Here is a 9,459-nt window from a genome sequence, read left to right as displayed (position 1 = left end):
TCCTTAGGGAAACGGATGTCAGCAGCAACACAATCTGCTAATTTACCAATGATCATTACCCTGATGACCCATATTTAACAATTAATAGTCTAAACCAAGCGTCGTCAAATGGGGATCGGGCTGTACTGAAACCAAGCAACGTGGGACGCCTGGGTGGCTCAGTAGGTTAAGTGTCTGAATCTTGATTTCAGCTCAGGTCACGATGTCACGGTTTGTGGGACTGAGCCCCGAGTCGGGCTCTGTGTGGACAGCACGGAGCTTGCTTGGAATTCTCTCTCTCTCTCTCTCTCTCTCTCCCTCTCCCTCTCTCTCTCTCTCTCTGCCCCCTCCCCAGCTCACATTCTCTTTAAAAAATAAACATTTTTTTAAACAAAAATAAATAAATAAAACCAGGAAACAAGCCTCTGAGACTTTGGCAGCCATCAAGCCAAACATTCCCTCCTGCTAACAATTCCCTCAGGACTCTCACAGATTTCCATTTCCCCGAAAAGGCAAGGGGCCAGCAACAGTCTGCTTCCTCCGCCACTGTTCTCAGCCCTCACTCTGGTCACTCTGTGACCCAAGACTTTCAGGGAAGTGCTTAGGTGGTAGAGATCTCTGTTTCAGAGGGTGACAAGACAGGGAGTGGCTCTGAATCTGTTATAGTGGTGTTGCGTAATCCTCCGTGGCTTCACAGAGTGTCCTGTACTCGGTATAGTTACAACCTGACTGGGAAAAAAAACCAGTAATAAAAATAGCATCTAATGTATTGAGAACATAACACATGCCGGGCACTTTGTCAAACACTTTACATTTATTAACTCACATAATCCTTACCGCAACCCTGGCAGATAAGTGCTCTTACTGTCCCATTTCACCAACGAGGAAAGCGAGGCCAGGAGGTTAAAGAACTTGCCTAAAGTTACACAGCTGGTAAATAATTGTTAGAATCAGGTTTTCTTACACTGTAAGCAATAGAGACCTGTTTGAGTTGATCCGGCTCCCCCTCCTACACAAAAAGGAGATTTAAGAACAGTTCCTGTTACCAGGAACCCAAGGGTAGGAACATCAGGCATCAAGATGCACTTGAATCAGGAATTTGAAATCTGCTGGGAACAGTGTGAATTCCCAGAATTCATGTTTGTGGTTAAAAGTCCATCTGTGTCTTCCTTTCTATCTTTCGTCCTCGAGGTCTCTTGCTTCATTCTCTGCACATCTTCTTCCTTCTGTTTCCTTCTTTTCTATGCTGGGGGCATTGGCTCTGCTGCTCCATATGTGCAGAGCCAAATATAGTTGCCCCCACCCACCCACCATAGCTTCCAAGTTTGCTTGTTTTAAATCCAGGTGGTAACAGCTCTAAATATTTGGAGAGGCAATTTGATTAATCCTGTTTCCTCCTCTGATCCAATCAAGTATGTCCAGGCAGGCCACCACACAGTATAAACATGATTATAGGGTACATTCCTGGGGGTGGTTCTCAGAAAAGGAGGCTTTGGTCTGGGGAGACTCCCAGAATGTATATTCTCCAGTGCTTGAGATCAGATTAGAACCCAGGTCTCCAGAGCCAGAGTTCTTCACTACCACGTGATTCTGAAGGAAGGAAAGTGACTACCTATGGGATTTCTACAGTGCTAAAATCATAGCAAACAATGTTTAGTAACGCTTGATTTATTAAACTGGATGAAGTTTCACTACAATATTCCATATACTTTTGTGTATCTCAAATATCTCATCATTTAAAAGGCCAAAGCAGGGGCGCCTGGGTGGCTCAGTTGGTTAAGCATCTGACTTCAGCTCCAGGGATGATCTCACGGTTTGTGAGTTTGAGCCCCAAGTCGGGCTCGGTGCTGACCGCTCAGAGCCTGGAACCTGCTTCAGATTCTGTGTCTCCCTCTCTCTCTGCCCCTCCCCCACTTGTACTCTGTCTCCCTCTCTCTCAAAAATTATTAAACATTTAAAAAAGTTAAATTAAAATAAAAAGGCCAAAGCATTGGGAACAACAAGAAAACAAAGCACACACTGCCCAGTGGCTTCTGGAAGTTTCTAGTCCACAGTGTCAAGGAGCTTGAAGTGCTGCTGATGTGCAACAAATTTTATTGTGCAGAGATTACCCACAGTGTCTCCTCCAAGAACCTCAAAGCCATCGTGGAAAGAGCAGCCCAGTTGGCCATCAGAGTCACCACTCCGAATGCCAGGCTAGGCAGTGAAGAAAATGACACATAGCTTAGGTGAATGACACATTTGTGTTAATAAAAGCAAAAAACTACAAGAGCGCCTGGGTGGCTCAGTCCATTGGGCATCTGGCTTTGGCTCAGGTCAGGATCTCATGGTTTGTGAGTTCAAGCCTCATGTCAGGCTTTGTGCTGATAGCTAAAGAAAGCCCCTCCCACCTAGCACTCTTTCAAAAATAAACATTAAAAAAGGTTTTTTTGAAAACCCATATAACCACAAAAAAATAAAAATAAATAAAATAAGATGTTAAAGCATCATAAAACATTAAGATTTTAGAAAAAAATTCAAAAAGTGATTATGGACTTCCATTTTTAGCCATATAGCGTCCTGTCTATTCAGAGTAACTCTCCCAGTAAAGAACACCTAAAAATGCTGGATAAAGTATTTCTTTTTTAAAAACACACATTAAACAAAAAAGCAGTTCTTTTAAATGCATGGTCAAGCTGGCTGGACTGCCAAGGAAATCCGTGGGGGCCAGAGAAGTTATGTGGTGAGTGTCTGCCCTGAGCCATCTGCTGATCCCTGGTGACCTAATACTTGAGCTTTAATAAACCTCTTGAGTGTGAGGGCTGCAGGAGAAAAGCCTGAGTTTTTTATGAGATGGGAAATCAGAACAGAAACGCTCAACGCTAGAATGCTCTAAGATAACCCACTAAATGGATGACGTAAGGAAAAAAAAAACTAACCTAGTGAAGTGCGATGAGGAAATCCTCATCTGGTTTAGCACTGAGATCTCCAAACCTACAAACCAGGTACTATCACATAAATCCTGGGCATCCATCCTGCCTCTGTGGCCTGAAACCCCCCAATCTGACAACTTAGCTCAAGTGGTCTGAGACTGCCAGTACTCCCAAACGTTTAGCAGGTACAAAAAAAAATTTCTCTTTGCTGGGACCACACTTTAAACCCAGGCCTCTGAGAATTTCCACAAAGTTCCAAAGAACATGACCTCACCTCCGTGAGTGAAAGTCCACAGAAAAAACAAATGGCAAAATCTGCCTCTACCACAAATACAAATGGAAACACGTGTCTTTTCCATAAACAAGACATCATAAAGCTATCAATTCTCTCAAGGTGATTTATAGATTCGGTACAATTCTGAATCATAGGTTTTTTCCACTGAACTTTACAAGTCTCTTCTTGCATGTAGATGGAAGAGCAGGGGCCAAGTATAGCCAAGACACTCCTGAAACACAGATGCAGAGGTTTGTCCTACTGAATTTTTTTTTTTAATTTTTTTTCTGACGTTTATTTATTTTTGAGACAGAGACGGAGCATGAACGCGGGGAGGGGCAGAGAGAGGGGGAGACACAGAATCCAAAGCAGGCTCCAGGCTCTGAGCTGTCAGCACAGAACCCGACGTGGGGCTCGAACTCACCAGCTGTGAGATCATGACCTGAGCCGAAATTGGACGCTCAACCGACTGAGCCACCCAGGCGCCCCTGTCCTACTGAATATTAAGACCTATTATAAAGCTATAATATTGAAGACTCTGTGGTATTAACCCAGAGACAATAGACCAGCAGAACAGACTAGATAACCCAGAAATAGGTTTACAAGTGGAGACCCGATATATAATACACCCAGCACCACGACAGGTCACAGAGACATGCACACAGTAGGATTGCATTTATACGAAAGTTGAAAACACGCAAAATCACTCTGGAAAATTGTATGGAGTTTCCTCAAAAAATTAAAACTAGCATTACCCTACAACCCAGCAATAGCACTGGTAGGAATTAACGCAAAGGATAGAGGAGTGCTGATTCATAGGAGCACGTGTACCCCAATGTTTATAGCAGCGCTATAAGTTGGTTGTGGGGAAATTCTATTTTTAATTTTGAGGAACCTCCACACAATTTTCCAGAGTGATTTTGCCTGTTTTCAACTTTCGTATAAATGCACTCCTACATTTTGGCTATCAACAATAGCCAAATGATGGAAAGAACCCAAATTTCCATTAACTGACGAATGGATAAAGAAGATGTGGTATACACACACACACACACACACACACACACACACACACAATGGAATACTACTCAGTGATGAAAAAGAATGAAATCTTGCCATTTGCAACAACGTGGGTGGAATTGGAGGGTATTATGCTAAGTAAAATAAGTCAATCCGAGAAACACAATATCATATATTTTCATTTATCTGTAGAATTTGAGAAACTTAACAGAAGACCATCAGGGAAGGGAAGGAAGAAAAATAGTTACAGAGAGGGAGGCAAACCACAAGAGACTCTTAAATACAGAGAACAAACTGAGGGTTGATGGGGGTGGGGGGCCAGGGAGGTGGGAAAAATGGGAGATGGGCATTGAGGAGGGCACTTGTTGGGATGAGCACTGTAAGTGATGAATCATGGGAATCTACTCCCGAGGCCAAGAGCACACTGTATACACTGTATGTTAGCTAACTTGACAATAAATTATATTAAAAAATTTTTTTTAATAAAAAAAGAAGAAAACAGGCAAAATCAAGCAGTATATTATTTAGGGATACATGAGTATCTGGTAAAATTATTTTTAAAAACAGGAAATGAAATGCAAACTTTCACACCCCCAGGGCTTGGGGAGAATAGGATTGTGGAGTTGCTCGCAGCCATCTAAAGCGTTGGTCCTTCTTACACTGAGTGGGGAATACAGAGGTGTTCGATTTATTATGAAATTTTAAATTGTACAAATATATATGCTCTTTTGTTTTAATATCTTCGTATTTTCAATTTAAAAGGTAACTTGAATTCATTTTTAAAACAATTAAATTAGAAACAATTAGAAAATGCCTAAATGATACAGAATTAAACTATCAGTGCTGTATACAACTCATATAAATTGGCCAGATAAATACAAAGACCATGTTAGAAAATGGCACAGAAGTCGAGAATAGATAAATTCAAGCAAGATAAATATAAATAGAAGATAAACATAAAGAGTAAAAAAAAATTTTTTTCCATCAACCTAGTAGTAAAAAGAAATTAAAACTTAATATTTTCATGTCTTAAATTTTTAAAAAGATTAAACCCACATTCATTTTTGGCACTGTACTGCTGATAGGCAGGTAAATTAGTACAAATTTGTGAAAAGCAATTTATCAATACCTATCAAGAGTCCTAAAGTGTTTATACCCTTTGGTTAAATAATACCACTTCCAGGAATCTGTTCTATAGACATTATTCTTATACATCAACAATTATTTTTTGTTACAGAGAGGATAATATTTACTGAATGCTTATGCCATATGCTAAGTATGGTGCTAAACTGTATGAATAGGTGGTGTCATTAATCCCAGTCCCACAAATAAGGGGACTTGAGCTAAGTTACTGCCCAGATTACTCAGCTGGAGATACTAGGGCCCAATCCAAACCCAGGCAGTGTGATTCTAGAACCTCTATTTATAAGTTCCACACTATACTGGAGCATTGGAGCACTGTTTATAATTGTCAAAACAAAACAGAGCATTTCTTGGAATGCCTGGCTGGCTCAGCTGGTGGAGCCACTCTTGATCTCGGGGTTGTGAGTTCAAGTCCCACGGTGCGTGTAGAGATTACTTAAGAATAAAGTCTTGGGGTGCCTGGGTGGCTCAGTCGGTTGAGCATCCGACTTCGGCTCAGGTCATGATCTTGCAGTCTGTGAGTTCAAGCCCCACGTCGGGTTCTGTGCTGACAGCTCAGAACCTGGAGCCCACTTCTGATTCTGTGTCTCCCTCTCTCTCTGTCCCTCCCCTGCTCATGCTCTGTCTCTCTCTGTCTCTCAAAGGTGAATAAATGTTTTAAAAAACAATTTTTTTTTGAAGAATAAAGTCTTAAAAAAAAAAAAACAGAACACTTCTTACCAATCCATTAGACAGTGTGAGACAGTTATTCCTGGTGAAGAAATGAAGGGGAAAAAAACTAGCAACAACACCAAATAGCACAATAAAGTATGGTACTACATTTATGGGCAATAAGAAGGGGAAATTATTCATTTCAGGAAAATGTTAATACATGGGAGAATATGCATCTTAGAATTGAAGAAATGTGGCATCATGTTTCAGTGCAAATGTATTACTGTTAAACTAAAAATGAAAGTCCTACTTATGGTAAATCAATAGCATCATCTTAGTAAGCAAAGGAGAACACTTTTGCATTTCTATTTTACATTAGTGTTAATAGATAAGACATTCACATTGTCCAAACAGGCATAAAAATATACACAGTAGAAAGTCTCCCTCCCGCTCTGTCCCAGATCCAGTCTGTTCCAGTCTGTTCCCTAACCCCAACACAGCTCATCAATACCAGTAGTTTCTTGGTTAGCCTTCCAGGGGACTGTTCCTGGTCAAAGAGGACAATTGTTGTCCTTTTCCTTTTTTACACACATAATGAAATACTACACACGTTTTTTCAGGAACTCGATTTTTTTGTTTAGTCTATCTTGATGAAGATCTTTCTAAATCAAGACCAAAAGCACTTACTCATTCTTTTTTGATAGCTGTAGAGTATTCCAAAGTAGCTGTGCCATAAATTATTTAACAAAACCTATATTAATTGACGTGTGTGTTGCTTCCAGTTTTTTGCTATTATGAAAAAAATGCTGCAATGAATAATATTTCTTAGATCTTATCTCTAGAAATCATTGTTAAAAGTAGAATGCTGGCAGGGGCACCTGGGTGGCTGGGTCAGTTGAGCGTCTGACTCTTGATTTCTGCTCAGGTCATGATCCCAGAGTCATGGGATTGAGCCCCACATTGGGTTCTGTGCTGAGCATGGAGCCTGCTTAAGATTTTCTCACTCTCCCTCTGCCCTTCTCCCCCGCTCACACTCTCTCTCTCTAATAAATAAATAAATAAATAAATAAAAAGGAAAGTAGAATGCTAGGTCCAAATGTATATCCATTTATAGTTTTGATGGATACTACCAATCCCTAATGCACTTATACCATTAGGTCTTCCTACCCAAGAACATGCCCTGCTTTTCCATTTGCCCCAGGCTTCTTTTGTGGAGGACAACACATTTTGGAACCACTACTTTTCAAAAAGCAATGCGTATACACAGAACTGTATATATCAATGGTTTCAGTTATGTGAATAAAAGGGGGGGGGTCAGAGTAAAAGGAAATAATTCTTTATGTCAACATTAATCTATCAGGGCAGGTGGGATTATGCATCACATGGGTTACCTCTGTAGCCTTTATCCTTTTCTGCATTTTTCTTGCTTTATTTTGTTTTGAAAGCATGAACGTGATTAGTTTTTAATTTTTTTTCCTTAATCTTTATTTATTTTTGAGAGACAGAAACCGAGCACAAACAGGAGAGGGACAGTGAGAAGGAAACAGAATCGGAAGCAGGCTCCAGGTTCCGAGCTGTCAGCACAGGGCCCGATGCGGGGCTCAGACTCACAAACTGCCAGATCATGACCTGAGACGAAGTCGGACACCCAACCGACTGAGCCATCCAGGCGCCCCAAGCATCATTAGTTTTTAAATAGGGCTCAAGTGTCATCTGACCCAATCTTTTGCCTTTAGTCTGCCAAGATGAAACAACTAACACAAAACATTTAAGTGACAGGCTTAGGGTCACATTAAACTATTCATCTTGGTTTGAGGACAGTTCAAGGCTCCTGCCTCCCGGCATGGGACTTTTTCTTCCCCCACTTCCCATACCTCTCTGCGTTATTTGGCAACAATGGAGGTTTGGGTTACTTTGTAAAGTTTGGGAAAGTGGACTCCATACATTTCATTCTGTTTTTATGGGGTGTTTTCAAGCTTGATTTAGTGCTGAGTTTTGATAGAATTCTAGGCTGTGTTTTGAAAATGAGGTCAGCACATCCCTGTGATAAATGTCTCCTCAGAATTCCAGGTATAGGATGAGCACTGGGTGTTGTATGTAAGCCGATGTGACAATAAATTATATTTAAAAAAAGAAAAAAAGAATTCCAGGTATCGCTATCACTTTCTTGAAGACTAAACTGAATACAGTTCAATCTGGCCAACTCCCACTCTGATACCATATCTTTGCTGCCCAAATGTGCACTTGGATCTTCAAAACTGAGGTCTACCTGCACTATAAAAAACTATATAAGACTTTTGCTTGGCAAAATCTGGCTCAATTCTATGATCTATAGGCCTGAGGCAATAAATACATTGGAAATTCTACGTTTCCAGGAAAGACATTGAGAGAAAAGGTGATGCGTGATAGAGCATAGGAAGCAGGTAGAACCATGAATATGTGGGCTTTCTAGAAGCCTGAAAAGGAAGCACAAATCTGCAGTTATACAAAGAAAAAAAAATTTAAGCTCTACACTCACAGTGAGGCTTGAACTCACCACACTGAGATCAAGAGTCGTATGTTCCACTGACTGAGCCACCCAGGTGCCCTTTTTTTCTTTTTTCTTTTAAGTAAGCTCTTCACCCAATATGGAAGAAAAAACATTTATATTTGAAATCTCGGATTAGTCAGTAACTTTTCAAAGTAGTAAGACTTCACATTATTCATCAGGGGGAAAAAAAGCAAGATAAACCCACGAAAGATTGGCCCAGAGAATTAGGTACTTTGAGATGAAATTGTAAAGTGTCTAGATAAAGCAAATTCCCTTTTTGTTCTGACTGCACCTATATCAAGTGACAAGTTCATGAAAGACCAATAAAGAAGCAGCTATATCCTTGCTCTGAGTTTGACCTTTCTCAGAGAAGAATGTGGTTTTGCTAAAATAAGAAAAGAATCTATTAAGGTCATGCTGTACTTGATTGTTATCTTACAAAATTTGGCAGAAATTTTGCCCTGAACCCTATCAGCTGTGCTGACAATCCCATAGAAGAATTTATTTAAACTGGTGCCACCATTGCTGATGCGGAATCTCATTTTAGAAAATTTGACAGTCTTGTGAAACCACAGTCTAGAGATGTGTAATTTGATTTTCTATGGGACAATTTAAATCAGAATTTCTGAAGGGAAAAATTCTAACACAGAGACTCATTGAAGGAACAATTTACTGAACATTTCCTTTAGGGGATATTTGCTATGTGGTATAAATTACTTTCCCCTCTTTGGTCAATTCTGATAACAATTCTTTGTATGGAACAAAGCCCTTTGAACTTCATATTTGGGGAAGGAAAGAAAGAAGGAAAGGATGGAAGAAAGTCTTAAAATTCCGGGGGTAATGAAAAAGGGGTACTCAGTTACCTTAGGGGATCATCCCAGACAAACTTACAAGCAAGTTTCCCTCTGCTGCTATTATAGCTCCCAGTACCCCCTCCCACTTTTCTGTTT

Source organism: Prionailurus viverrinus, chromosome A3, assembly GCF_022837055.1.
Source record: "Prionailurus viverrinus isolate Anna chromosome A3, UM_Priviv_1.0, whole genome shotgun sequence".
Taxonomy (NCBI): domain Eukaryota; kingdom Metazoa; phylum Chordata; class Mammalia; order Carnivora; family Felidae; genus Prionailurus; species Prionailurus viverrinus.
The sequence above is the reverse complement of the archived record's forward strand: the minus strand, read 5'-3'. Positions refer to the sequence as shown.